Raw genomic sequence first — 16,043 nt, 5'->3', positions numbered from 1 at the left:
ATACTGTCTCTTGCACATCTTAATGATGTCTAAGAATATACTGAGACAATAATGTTTACATAGGAAAGCCTGCTGAATAGCAGCCTCTAGCAGGGTCAGGTTGTTGACAGTGGACCGAAATCTCCAGAATCCCCACAGAATGGCTAAGGAGCTGCATCGACTAACAATCAGATGAGACGATGGTTAAACATTTACTCCAAGGTCTCTCTGACAGCTCATTAAAGTGATGTTCCAATAACTTCCGAGACAAGAGTAGTCCTTTTTTGGTTTATGGAGAGGTATCAAAATTGCCTCTCCACATGTTGGGGAGGTGACTTGCCTGCCATACCAAACTAAAAAATTTAGAGAGGATTTCCTTAGACGCTGTTGGCAAATGTCGGAGCATGCATTACCAGATTTGGTCATGACTGGAAGCAGTATCAATCACTAGTCTCAAAGAGTCGATTCAAGCTCCCACATGGAGAAAAAGCAGCTGTAAGACTCAGAACTGTTTGATCTTAAGTCCCACTTACTTAACTACAGTCTCACAATAGCAGTGAAATGCTGGATCCCGACTGGCACTGGCAACAGTTCTTGCAAAATGCTCTGCCATTGAGTGATGTCTCCAGTCATTGTTTGGAGACACTTCTGCTTCAACACTGCTGCTATTGGTGAACAACTGTGCCTACTGGATATACTTCTGAACGTGAACATCATAGAAACTACAGGACTAAGTAAACTTGCTTGATGTCTGCTAAACAAGGAATCCTTGCATCATTCATAGGAAACTCATTAATAGAAGATTTTAAAAAGTCTGTCTCTAACCTACGACACCTTAGTACTTTTACACTTTAATCTAATGCTAACTCCTCGACATTTTAATCTAATGCTAGCTCCTCGACATTTTAATCTAATGCTAGCTCCTCGACATTTTAATATAATGCTAGCTCCTCAACATTTTAATATAATGCTAGCTCCTCAACATTTTAATATAATGCTAGCTCCTCAACATTTTAATATAATGCTAGCTCCTCAACATTTTAATATAATGCTAGCTCCTCAACATTTTAATATAATGCTAGCTCCTCAACATTTTAATATAATGCTAACTCCTCAACATTTTAATATAATGCTAACTCCTCAACATTTTAATATAATGCTAACTCCTCAACATTTTAATATAATGCTAACTCCTCAACATTTTAATATAATGCTAACTCCTCAACATTTTAATATAATGCTAACTCCTCAACATTTTAATATAATGCTAACTCCTCAACATTTTAATATAATGCTAACTCCTCAACATTTTAATATAATGCTAACTCCTCAACATTTTAATATAATGCTAACTCCTCAACATTTTAATATAATGCTAACTCCTCAACATTTTAATATAATGCTAACTCCTCAACATTTTAATATAATGCTAACTCCTCAACATTTTAATATAATGCTAACTCCTCAACATTTTAATATAATGCTAACTCCTCAACATTTTAATATAATGCTAACTCCTCAACATTTTAATATAATGCTAACTCCTCAACATTTTAATATAATGCTAACTCCTCAACATTTTAATATAATGCTAACTCCTCAACATTTTAATATAATGCTAACTCCTCAACATTTTAATATAATGCTAACTCCTCAACATTTTAATATAATGCTAACTCCTCAACATTTTAATATAATGCTAACTCCTCAACATTTTAATATAATGCTAACTCCTCAACATTTTAATATAACGCTAACTCCTCAACATTTTAATATAACGCTAACTCTTCAACATTTTAATATAACGCTAACTCCTAATGGTGGCACAGCCTCGTCCATTTCAAAATTAGAGGACTGTTGACTAATTCTATGACTTCTTTAAACATGTATGAAAGTGACCACTGCTTCACACCTCTTACCAGAGTTTCACAAGATATTACGAATATGATATCTGATCGCACAATGCAATTAGCTGATCCACGGACAGAGTCCCAAGAAGAAATCCACATTGAGCATTTAATTGATAGTGATTATTAAAGGAAAATAATTACCCATAGTTTACCAATAAGCATTTCAGAATCAATTGTTCTGTTTCTCATCAAATTTGGTTGGATCCTCAGTGGGGGCGGACTGCTGTCTGTGTGAATTTAGCTGTTGTTATCCTTGAACCTCAGACACATATGCCCACAAATGATTGAGATCATTTTGAATCATAGACACAATTAGCATAAATGCACATCATGATACAGTTAAGACCACTAAATATCCTGTCCTCTAAAAATTTCAAGCATCACCTCATGTGCATCATTATCATCATCATCATCATCATCATCATCATCATCATCATCATCGTGAGTGGTTAGTCTTCCTAAGAAACAAAATAATATCCTACAGTATACTGGGATGCAGGGCACCATCAAGACGTGCTTACAGAAAGTGTTGGGATGATCAAGATAACTGCAGAACAACTCTCTACCACTTTGGTCAACATCGAAGCTGCCACATATTCAGAAAATATTGTTCTTGAGAAGCACAGCTACATCTTCACCAACATGACTTAATGAGTGCTATCGGCAGGGAATCTCAAATCTATTCCATATTTGTAGATTTTCAGATGGCTTTTGACATCACACCACATAAGATACTTCTGATCAAATTACATGTCTATGGGTAGAGGTCTGCGCGAATGCGGATATCCGCGGTATTTGTTACTTGGTAGATAAAATCGCGACCAGCGCAGATATCCGCGGGTCATCTGCGGATAATGAGCAAGGCATCTGCCCAATAGGTACGTTGCAATGTTAGTTGAAAACTTCAAGCCTGTTGACATTCTTGGAATCTTGCAGGGCCCAGGTAGAGCGGACGTCTGCTGTCATTAGCCCCTGGCTACGACCGACGTAGCTGTGCCCAAGAGACCTGCGTCTAGTCCATTTCCGCGACCGTGCCTGTTAAGTGCTCTCTGGGTGGAAAAGCTGCCTACTGTCTACCAGACAGGTACCCGTTGCAATTTTCCGCTGCCTTCAGTTATCACTTTGTAGTGATCGAGTGACAACGTGCATCGTAGCAAATATCAGTGAGAGTTCTTCCTTCAAATGAACACCATATCAATGGATACAATTTCGTGTAGGGCGAAAAAAGGTGATTTTACATTTGTGAAGGAAAACAAATTGAAATCATCAATTTGGAAAAAAATCGGATACATATTTGATGGCAAGGAAAAGATAAAAGATATAGTGGCTTCTTTTGCATGTAAAAAAGTATATTCCTACACTGGACACAAAAGTGGAACTTCAAATTTGCTACAACATTCGGGTGAGGCTGGACAAAGTAGCATAATTACTTATTTAAATACCAAGAGAGACGTAGAAGTTCCTGAATTTCTGCCAAATTTGAAGACAGTCGTTACAGAAAAACTTATCAATCTTGTCAGCAAAGACATTTTACCATTCGAAGTTGCATGTGGATCTGGCTTTCTCGAGACGGCACTGTTTCTTATTGATGTGGGTGGGCCAAGTAAGGTGCAGTGAGTGCTAAGGAACTGCTACCTCATCCAACCACCATACCCAGAAATTTGAAGGAAACGGCCGATCACCTGCGTGAAACTGTCTCCACAGAAGTGAGGAATATATTCAGAGATGTAGGTGGAGCATTAACTGTCGATTTATGGACTGATTCATACTGTAAAATAAACTATATGGGAGAGACTGCACATTATGTTAATTATGAAGAAGTGAAACTTGAGGATCGAGTGTTGTGCACCAGAAATTTTGAGAGTGAGATTAAAAAAAAAAACAGGAGTAAACATTAAACTTAATTAATTTAAGATACTACGGTCGTTCAATTTATTCAGTGCTGTGAATAACATCCTGTTCGTTACGGATAGAGGTCCAAATATTGTGGCAGCACTTCGCCAATACAAGAGGCTCTCATGCTCAGCACACACTCTTAATACTGTGCTGGAGCACACGACTCGAAGACGCGAATGATGAGAAGAGTGACATACAGCAACTAATAAATTCCTGTCGAGCAATCACAACTCTCTTTAAAAGATCTGGTCTTCAGAATCGCCTTCAGAAGTCATTGAAAGGAGATATACACACACAATGGAACAGTAAATTGGATAGGTTTGAGTCTATTAATTCACAATGGTTTGAAGTTCTGTTAATGTTGTCAGAGAAAAATCAAGATAATTTGATTGATTCTATAGACAAGAGGATGTTGGAAGATATAATAACCTTTCTGACACCATTTAAAATAGCTTCTTGTGATCTCAAAGCCTCCAAAACCCCTATGCTTTATTTGTGTGTGTTGTGGAAGTTAAAAACTTCTCTCCTTCCCTGGAAAAAATGATGGTGACAGCCCATTTCTGATAGATTTAAAGAGTACAGCCAAATCTATTTTAATCAACAAATGGGACATAACAGTACCCATAAACTTGAAAATTTTATGAATCAAAAATATAAAAACCTAAAATTTCTTAGTGCCGAAAAAGATGAAGCTGTAAAGGAAGCGAAAAATTATGTTGCGAGAAATTGTCCACAGTTAAAAGATAAGGAGGAAACAACATCTGGAATTCCTGCAAAAGAACATAAGTCTGATGTACTTTTTAATGAATTTGAAGATTCCTGAGAAGATGAAACGACAACAGATCTTGGCTTTGCGTCAGATGAAATTCTCAGATATACGAACGATAAAGTCCAGTTTTCGGAAGGCATCGACCTGATAGCTTGGTGGCATAGACGTGCAAATGTCTATCCGTGTCTTTCCAAACTCGCATACTTCGTGCACTGCATTCCAGCGTCCAGCGCGCCATTTGAGAGAAGGTTCTCTACTGCAGGACAAATAATGCACGGCCGACGCGTGTCTTTGAAGCCACAGACGATTCATGACATCATGTACCTGCATAGCAATCTTACTTCGCTGTACTTTTTGGGCTTATCTGATTTGGTTACAATTTTTTTCACTCGATTCTTTCTTTTCAAGAATTTGAATCAAAAGCAAAGCAGAAGATGAAAATATTTAATCTAAAGCCTGAGAGTTTTTATTGTAATATTTATAATAAAGATTTTCCTCGACATGTTGTTAGTATTTTTACTATTCCCAAAAAGAACATTAGGTAAAAGAAGAAAATATTTAACAAGCAATTTGTTTTGTTGTAATTTTCATATTAAAAAGCTCATTTTTAGGTTTTTACTCTTCGCAACAAGAACATTCAACAGCTAACACGTCAATATTATTAAACTAGGTAATGATGATCTCATAAGTGCCTACCTAAATTTTAGCATGGACTGCAGTAACATTTGGAGCCGCCCAGCATTGTTGCTCTTTGTGAACAGCGAAAAAGCCCGGCCGGAGCGGTGGCATGGCGGGCCTTGTAATTAATTACAAGTGGGACTTCAAACTACGGCTCATGACCACCAACAAGCTGTGACTGCGATAGCCCGTGAAACATTTTTCTGGTCACATTGAAAACTTACAAAATATTCAAATCATCCAAAATAATAATGTGTCTTAATTTGCCAGCCAATTAGTAAATATAAGGGCTGAAATTCTTAACAAAATTGAACATTTTAACTGTAACTCGGTATTGCTTAACAGGGAACAGTGCCTAACATTTGAAGTTATGAGACATTGGTTTTTATATAGACATCTTGAAACCGTTTACAGTTCCATTAAACTCCGAAAAAAAAATATTTTTTAGCGTTGAAAGTATTAACTGCGAAATCTACTGCAAATTTTGTCTTAGTAATTTAGACCAGTGTTGATGATGTTTTAAAGTGTGAAAAACTTTGTTTAGTTGAGAATGAAACAGACATTTAATTGATCGCTAGGTCTAAATTCGATAAACCGGCCAAAAGGTGAGGTTCCAGATTTCAATCTTATTTTTAGCCAAAGCTAAATGGACTCCTAATTTCTATAACCACTGATTTTGTTGTCACACTTCGGAAGACGAGTTATTTCTTCCAAACATCAATTATTGCTGGCAGTTTAACTTTTTCACAGGTGCGCCAGCATTTTGCAGTGTAGGCCTAATACTGTAAATATTTTCACCTGGAAATGATGAGGACTGAACGCGTAGGCTATAATATAATCATCAGCTGACTTGAATGGCTTCAAAATTTGACACATCCAAGCAGTGAGTACAAAAAACTGTCAGTAAATGATGCAATGTGCTAGTAACAGTTTAAGACCATCGTCATTTTCAGCTGCCTTGGCACAAGAGCAGCGAAATATAATTGCTTCTGTACGCGTATTTTCATCATTTAATGCTATTGCATTGAATTTAATTTTTTTAAATAGCGTTTCCAATCTCACAAGATCCAAGCCGCTACTGTGTGTGCCCCGGAGCACCAATGCTTTCCTGTTTGAAATGGTCTGCTTTAGAGTAGGTACAGAGCATTTCTCGTCATTTAAGAAGTCAAAAGTTGTTAAGTTGTCGCAGAAATGGCACCCTAACAATAACTATGTCATTACATACCATAATTCTAAGTACTACTGTCTATTACTATTAATTACTCATTCAAAACTTAAATATATGCGAATAAGGAACTTGCGGATGCGGATTAATTGCTGCGGATGCGGTTGCGGATTAGGATCTTGAGGACGCGGATTGCAGTTTTCTTACCCGCGCAGACCTCTATCTATGTGGTATCAGTTGTGCAACTGGATATGTTTATCCTGTCGAACGGTCATAGTTTGCAGTAACTGATGGAAAGTCATAATTGGCATCTGGCATTCCCAAGGAAGTGTTATAGGAGTTCTGTTGTTCATAATCTATATAAATGATTTAGGAACAATCTGAGCCACTCTCTTAGAATGTTTGCAGGTGATTCTAAGTATCTTCATCAGAAGAACAAAACCAACTGCAAATTTTTTTTAGACATGATGTCTTCATGAACAATGAAATGTATGAAGGGATCCACTAAGTACTAAATGGAATCACATTTCACTTGCACAATAAATCACACAAATATAAAGGTTGTCAACTCAATAAAAAACTTAGTGATTACAATTATAAATAACTTAGAATGGTCACAAGGATAATGTTGCAAGGAAAGTAAAGCACAGACTGTATTTTGGTGACAGAACATTTAAAGATGCAACAGAACCACTATGCTTATCTGCCGTCTTCTGGCATTGGTTCAAATGGCTCTGAGCACTATGCGACTTAACTTCTGAGGTCATCAGTCACCTAGAACTTAGAACTAATTAAATCTAACTAACCTAATGACATCACACACATCCATGCCCAAGGCAGGATTCGAACCTGCGACCGTAGCGGTCGCCCGGTTCCAGACTGCAGCGCCTAGCACTACACGGCCACTACAGCCAGCAGTCTTCTGGACTACCACTGTATGGTATGGGATCTCTATCAGACAGGATTGACGACAGCCATCAAGAAAGTGCAAAGAAGGGCACTCGTCTCATTATCACGAAATAGAAGAGTGTGTGTGACAAACGTAATATGCCAGTTGGGATAATCATCATTAAAACTAAGGCATTTTTCATTGCTACCAGAACTTTTCGCAAAATTCCAATCTCTAACTTTCTCCTACACAGTAAGAAATGATAATCATAATACAATAAGAGAAATCGGAGTTCGCACAGAAAGATTGAAGTGTACATTTTCCTTGCAACTTCTTTGAGAGTGGACCCTCAGAGAAGCAGGCACAATGGTTCGATGAACCATCTTCCAGGAACTTAAGTATGAATTGCAGAGCAGTCATGTATATGTACAACTACTCATTTCATTATATTCTGCATGTCAATGCTGTTTTATTGAGACCACTAATTGTTCAGTTCCTCTTTGGGAATATCAATAATATCTCTGCACGACACCACCTTTACTGTAGTTCACAGTGTTGAAAGCTCAATTTCAACTGCATTTTCACAAAGCATTTAATTTTCTGGAGATTTGCTGCTGTAGGGAACTAAGATTCCACTGAGTGTCCCAATTCTCAATAACCAAAGGGTTTTAAAGTGTCAGTGCCATCTACACCCTTTTTAGTGTAAGAAGATGAAACAGCTGCCCTCTTTCCTGTTAATTATTAAACACACTTTCTGCCTCGCAGCATGTGTTCAATTACTACAAACATAAGAACTATAAATAATTTCCATGCCAGGAAGACTGGCTACACAAACTGCTTTGTCAGGCTAGGTGTTTATATCCGCCAGTGGTACACCGATTCTATTGGGACTTGAAATGAGAGATGTTTGAGGGTACTGTCTCAGTCGCAAGAGCAGCCAGGAAAACAAGGGACCATCCAGACAGTGCCATACATGCCAAAGCAATTGCTACACAACTGAGGTGCAGCAGGTTCCCCACATGTCTGCTCTGTTCCACCTCAACAGCATGATCATCATCATCTCAGCTCATAGCACAGAGTTTTTTTCTTTTTTAATTGGTGTTTGTATCATCTTTGCAATCTAGGTGGCTAAGCCAAGATTTCTGTTCCCTGTAACACACAACATTCCACCACCATACTATGTGATGGTCACAGTGGCATGTCCAAAATTTCTAGTTATAGGGAATGGTGACACCAAGCTCAAACCTAGCAATCTAACACTGTGCTGCTTGACATGCTCACCATTCAGGTGTGTCTCACATGACTTTATCGAAAATACCATTGATGGGACAAGCATCATCACCCCTTCTGACGGTAATGAGTTGTGAAATGTTTTTTCAGTATCCTGTATGACAAGTAACTGTGGAAGAGTAAAGTGTTTTCCAAAGGTACGGGAATCTTCCTTAGCTGGGGGGGATGCAGCTGGCCATCTGCCTGCCACATTGGTATTAAATAGCACTGGAACAGTGAACACATTGCATGTATGCTGTCAAAGCGGACCACCCTAATGGTAGTTCTTATGTGCAGACATGTTGTGTTTTTCACTCCCATTTTCAAATCAGTCGATATCAACTGGAGTCCGCCTGTGTAAAAAGTAAGTTAAAAACATTGTAGCGTAACGGTCAGTGACTATAAAGAAGACTAAAAAAAAGACAAGAGTAATGGATTATTGACAAGGCCCATTTTCATTTGTCAGGTTACATCAATAAGTGAAAATTTAGGTTCTGGAGTGGACATGAATATTGGACATCAGCACTCAGCAACATCTCCATTCCACAAAAGCTACTGCACTGTGTTTTCATCAGGGATAATTGGACACTCCCTTCCGAAAGTTGTGCTAGGAAATCACAGACACATTGGGAAACATTTACTATATAATTTCCTCAGTATAAAGTAAAGAAGGAGGCATTTTTAAACAAGATGGAGCAACTTTACACACAGCACGCAAAATCAATAGCAACATTCATGCTTACTTTGAAATCATGTGATCTATGTAAATGGAAATCAGACGACCTCATTTACTTGACTTTAGGGGATTATGTACGTCCTATACCTACAGTTTTAAATTTGCAATATTGATGACCCATTCTACATCTACACCCATACTCCGTAAGCCACCTGACGGTGTGTGGCGGAGGGTACCCTGAGTACTTATATTGGTTCTCCCTTCTATTCCAGCCTCATATTATTCGTGGAAAGAAGGATTGTCTGTATGCTTCTGTGTGGGCTCTAATCTCTCCGATTTTATCCTCATGGTCTCTTCGCGACATATTGTAGGAGGGAGCAATATACTGCTTCACTCGTCGGTGAAGGTATGTTCTCGAAACTTCAACAAAAGCCCGTACCGAGCTACTGAGTGTCTCTCCTGCAAGTCTTCCACTGGAGTTTATCTATCATCTCCCTAACGCTTCCGCAATTACTAAATGACCCTGTAACTAAGTGCACTGCTCTCCGTACCCTAGCTGGTACGGATCCCACACTACTGAGCAGTATTCAATCAGTCGGAGAGCAAGCGTACTGCAACCTACTTCCTTTGTTTGCGGATTGCATTTCCGTAGGATTCTTCCAATGAGTCTCAGTCTGGCATCTGCTTTACCGACGATCAACTTTATATGATCATTCCATTTTAAATCACTCCTAATGCATACTCCCAGATAATTGATGGAATTCACTGCTTCCAGTTGCTGAGCTGCTATTTTGTAGCTAAATGATAAGGGATCTATCTTTCTATGTATTCGCAACACATTACACTTGTCTACATTGAGATTCAATTGCCGTTCCCTGCACCATGCGCCAATTCGTTGCAGATTCTCCTGCATTTCAGTACAATTTTCCATTGTTACAACCTCTCGATACACCACAGCATCATCTGCAACAAGCCTCAGTGAACTTCCAATGTCATCCACAATGTCATTTATGTATACTGTGAATAGGAACGGTCCTATGACACTCCCCTGCAGCACACCTGAAATCACTCTTACTTCGGAAGACATCTCTCCATTGAGAATGACATACTGCGTTCTGTTATCTAGGAACTCCTCAATCCTATCACACAATTGGTCTGGTGGTCCGTATGCTCTTATTTTGTTAATTAAACGACTGTGGGGAACTGTATCGAACGCCTTGCAGAAGTCAAGAAACACGACATCTACTTGTGAACCCGTGTCTATGGCCGTTTCACACGACCGTCTTTTTCGAAACCCATGCTGATTCCTACAGAGTAGATTTCTAGTCTCCAGAAAAGTCATTATACTCTAACATAATACGTGTTCCAAAATTCTACAACTGATCGATGTTAGAGGTATAGGTCTATAGTTCTGCACACCTGTTCGACGTCCCTTCTTTAAAACGGGGATGACCTGTGCCCTTTTCCAATCCTTTGGAACGCTACACTCTTCTAGAGACCTATGGTACACCGCTGCAAGAAGGAAGGCAAGTTCCTTCACGAACTCTGTAAAATCGAACTGGTATCCCATAAGGGTCCAGCGGCCTATCCTCTTTTGAGCGATTTTAATTGTTTCTCTAGCCCTCTGTCTATTTCAATATCTACCATTTTGCCATCTCTGCGACAATCTAGAGAAGGAACTACAGTGCAGTCTTCCTCTGTGAAACAGCTTTGGAAAAAAACATTTAGTATTTCGGCCTTTAGTCTGTCATCCTCTGTTTCAGTACCATTTTGGTCACAGAGTGTCTGGACATTTTGTTTTGATCCACCTACTGTTTTGACCAAAATTTCTTAGCATTTTCTGCCAAGTCAGTACACAGAACTTTACTTTCGAATTCATTGAACACCTCTCGCAAAGCCCTCCTCACACTACATTTCGCTTCGCGTAATTTTTGTTTGTCTGTAAGGCTTTGGCTATGTTTATGTTTGCTGTGAAGTTCCCTTTGCTTCCGCAGCAGTTTAACTCGGTTGTTGTACCACAGTGGCTCTTTTCCATCTCTTATGATCTTGCTTGGCACATACTCATCTAACGCATTAACTCTGAACCTTCAAGAGTTAGAGATCTGGAATTTTTCAGAAGTATATAGTCCCACTCCTTTTCTTATTACTGAACCAGGATCAGAATATACAGACAAATAATTAGTTAGTTATGATTTTTCAAAAATTAAGTTCAATTTTTTTTAAAAGTCCCATGTTCCTTCTCTAAAGAAAAACCGTTACAAGGAACGTAGTGTAAAGTACAACATATTATCTGTAATACTTCCTGAGACAATGGGTGAAACATCTTAAAAATGTAATTTCCGGAAAATCAAGTTTAAACATTTTACTTAATATTAACCATAATCAGCATTATCTGGATCGTGTACTTGATCATTCTGTAAACCTAAAAGCTTACTTTTCCTGTTTCTTTGCTGCTTTAGTCATTTCCTCTGCTACACACTGCGCTTTCACGATCCAGAGTCGATCCATTTCCTGGAAGGCTTGCAGGGTGTTGGCAATAAGGGGTGAATTAGGTTACTAGAGCAACTAGGTATCACTCTAGGAGCCATCATTAACTGTTGTCACAGCATCAAAAACAGCCAAGCATAGAGTTTTAATTTCTACGAAGACTCTTTCGGGTTTTGCATTCGACCATGGAGACAATTGGAGAGAAGATCAGAATGAGGTAACACAATATTAATTAATTACCTCCATCACTGCAGAAGGCATGTTGTTTTTGTGCCTAAATTGTTCTTCTGTACTTGCTGCCTGAGTTTTGCAGTACTTGCACCATGAATCAGCACCAGATGGGTAAGGTCCATGCATCAACAGTGGATGATTTGTGGAAGAATGTAGCCCACACTGAAGGCCTCCAAATCATCCCATCCAATTAATCACTGTGGCACACACCTCTTTTCTGTGTGAGCTTCACGACATAGAAACTGCAGCAGCCTCCATACCCCCACTAGTTCCTCATAATTCTTGGCACAATTTGTTTTATGATTTTCACTTGTTTCATTGTCAACTGGTTTACACTGTGGCAGTATTTAGTTAGCACTTCAATGGCTACAATTTTACCTGTGTCTACACTAGTGATAGTTGCAACTGCACTTTTACATGTGTGGCCTCTCTTCTGCCATGTACCATTAACTGCCATGTAAGTGTCATAATTCTATTGCTTCTCAAGTAGCGGCTTTCATAGAAGCAACAGCAACAGATTTGACACATTCACCTATCACTTCAGTGTATTTACTTGATCTGGTTAGTGTGTGTGACAAGTTCAGTGTCGCACATAATATTTGAGCTGCTGTCAATCCTTTACCTATGAACCTCATTCCACACAGAATCAAACATTGCTCTCAAACAAGTCATTCTTGCACTTTCGCGAAGTCCAAAATAATGTAGAGAGCCTGCAAACTTTACATTGAACAAGTTTGTTAGCTAGTCCAGTTCTTGCACATGTGTCCTCAAATATGCTAATTTGCCCACCAAAAACCTTACATGATACAGCACCTATTAAAACTTATCCTAACACACTTAAATCTAATAAAACATCTATTTACATGACCTCCTTTGTCAATAAATAAGGCCTCAAGGTTTCCAAGTTTCCTCCTCGAACCACTAGTAGGTGTGTCCGTTTCATGTGTCTGTGAAACATCTATTTCAGGACCAGCTCTGGATTCAGACCCAGTTATATGCCTATACCCATGGAAACATCGCTTCTTAAAAGAACCCTTTCTTTTCATCATGTTGAAAAGAGATAAAGAACGTGTAATAGTACACCAGACCACTATGTTTACAGTTTAACACCTATAAAAAACTACACCCACAAAGTAAATGCACATGACGAATGTGCAATACTGCCATTTCTGTTTAACAGTGCATCCAATCTTGTTACATGAATTCACGGAATAAATATCTGAGAACCACGGCCTTGTAGATTGAACAGTTGGAGATAGCAAGTCAATGCAGAAAGGCCGGATCTTTTCCCCCCCACACTTGCACTAATAACTTTGAAATGATAAATGTACACCTCCATTTGGAATTAATTAACAATTGATGCATCAAATTATTCAGGAGAGCTCAAATATTATTAAGAGCCAGTAATCAGAAGATGTCAATACACAACAGACCTCCACCAATGCAAATCTGCAGTTTAAAGGCTTCTTTATATAAAAGTGTACACAAGTTTAATTACCTTGGAAAGTGGCTCTGAAGACTGGAGCTCAGGCACAGAGATAACATAGCATAGAAAAAACCTGTAATATTTACACAAAATCCAAGAAAATTTTTAGAAGTACAGGCCTAGGCCTAAACCTTACAGTTCAATTTATAAGGTAATATATCTGGACTGAATAATGGACAATAAACATGACTATAGCAAAGAAGATCGAGGCATTCGACAGACAACAAGAATAACTAACACTGGAGTATTACGATGAATACACAAATAACGTGCAATATTAACAATGTTTAAAATAAGAAAAACTGCTGACATAGTGTGATATAATAGATTGTTTACACTCTCCCTCACAGTCAGATGAAAGACATTCGAAAGCCAGTTAGCTAATTAGCAAGCAGACAAGTTTCCAATATGCGTTCTTTGATTTTCGTTCGCACAGACAACGGGAAAAGCATGAGCACCGGACATCAGCACAATGTGATGCTGCCAAGCATCTCCATCTGCTGCGAGGGTGGTGTTTATATTTTGGCATCTCAGCTTGGCAGTGTTTTGGAAGGTACAGGGCAAGCACCTCTGTTGACAACGTAAATGCCAGAGCAAACAGTTGAAAGAAGCCAAGATTCACTTTGGAAATTTTGTCCTGAATAATAAGAGGTGTCACGTATGTTGTAAATGTTCAATAAGAGAGTAACTAAATACAGACGGGTTCTTTAAAAAGATGGTTACGTCATTTTGTAGTGAGCTAGCAAAAATGCGATCTCTCTTTTAGTCCTCGACCCTTTGTAAGAAGGCGAAGAGATCCCATAACACACTCAGCGGCACTGCATAGTACGTTCACAGCTCGAAGAAACTACAAGAACATGGCCATAAATCTTCAATAAGGTAAAACTGCTCATAAACAACATCAAGATGACAGATTATTAGTGAAGCAGTTGATTCAGTTACAACAATTCACCAGAACATATCCTACACAACACCTAACAGGGTTACCACAAGTTTCCCCAGGTGAACGTCCCTTGTTTCCAGAGAAGTTTTAGCATTTTCCCCTGGCAAATTTCAGAATCTCAAGAGTAAGTAAAGACACAAGTTGACAAAAATGGAAGTATTTCCATATTTCTCCCCATATGAGTAAAAATCTAAAGTACCAACATGAGCATCTTTTGTAATGAACTGTTCTTAGATGGAGTATGCAATCCAAATGGGATGTGTATTTCATTAAGACCACTTATTTTATTTCCATAATACTAAACACATTTACCGATGAAAATACACTGTTCCTTAGAGCCACAAGGCAGATTTAAAGTACCTTCACTGATTTTAGAAAAAACCCTAGAAAAAGGTAAGCCTCTTGAAAGAAGTATATAAGGCAGGGAAGAGTTGTGTAAACGAACACTATAGGTGACCACCAATAAAATGTTGGTTCTACTATGTTAGTCACTCTGTTTTGTCTATTATTTTACGGGTATTGTGTGATTTTTCTTTTGAGAAATATATGAGTACATAGCTTACAAACCACCAGCAACTGCCACAATTTTCTTCTTATTGTTAATACTTTTTAATACATAAACTATTTTTGAAGGTGCATGATGTACTATAATAAATAAAATGTCTATAAAACGCCGCACTGTACAATTTACTTGCAGTGAGACTGTCGCAATTCCTGAAATCATCACTCATGGCCTCTGGCCTGCCGAGGAGCACCACCATCCTGGGGTCCTTGGACAAATCACCAAAATCTGCATCATTATGCCACACACAAACAGACCGAACCTGCAGGCAGAAAGGCGAGACTAGATCCGACATGCAGGGCTTGCACATTAGTGGGAAATGATGGGCTTCAGATTTGCAGGCGGGACCCGTTAGATACCCATAGAATGGCCTGCGGTTTTGGCACGTCATGGAAGTCCACTCGTGAGGTCAGCTGTTCACGTATCACAGACAGCATGTTGATGAAATGAGACTACAGTGATTAATCCATGCAACAGATAACTTGTGCAAATACTCTGAGAATCAATACTAATGAGGATAGGTAGCAACTCACCATAAAGATGATCACTAGCAGCAGACAGGCATGCAGAAAAGACAAACACACTCTCACAACCAAATTATCGGACATAGCCTTTGTCAGAAAACAAGAGCATACACACATTCACAGTCACTCAAACAACTCCAGCTGCTACGTCAACAATATCTGAGAATCAGATCCAAACAAACCATTCCTCATGCCTCACTGCCTCTTGTTGGCAGACAGTGATGGCAGCACTGACTGCAAGCTAAGGGAAGAGGTAGGAAGGGGGGAAGCAGTAAGAACAAGGAAGTGGAGAAATGGCACACGTACTCAGCTGTGCCCTGCCAGCGACAATGCACTACATCTCAGTAAACAAACCCTTTCATCTACTGAGAAACACGATATTTTTCCTGTGGTTATTTCCCTATTTCCTTGATATTTCCCAGACACATTTGAAATTCCCTGATATTCTCCAATTCCAGAATTTGTGGCAACCCTGCCTAATATATGCTTTTAAAATTCATAATGAAAGGGGAGGATCAAGATTAAAAGAACAATACCTTTGTTAGGTAACAAAGCAGTGGACACAATTACCAAGTAGAG

General features: G+C 38.8%; 1 protein-coding gene across 1 annotated transcript in view; it reads right to left on the bottom strand.

Moving 5' to 3' along the window:
• LOC126268318 (kinesin-like protein KIF11-A) overlaps positions 1–16,043 on the bottom strand; it is a 186,430-nt gene that overhangs the window by 96,493 nt on the left and 73,894 nt on the right. The gene's annotated exons all lie outside the window — the stretch shown is intronic.

Source organism: Schistocerca gregaria, chromosome 1 (assembly GCF_023897955.1).
Source record: "Schistocerca gregaria isolate iqSchGreg1 chromosome 1, iqSchGreg1.2, whole genome shotgun sequence".
NCBI lineage: Eukaryota > Metazoa > Arthropoda > Insecta > Orthoptera > Acrididae > Schistocerca > Schistocerca gregaria.
Note: the sequence above shows the minus strand (reverse complement) of the source record. Positions and strands in the feature narration are given on the sequence as shown.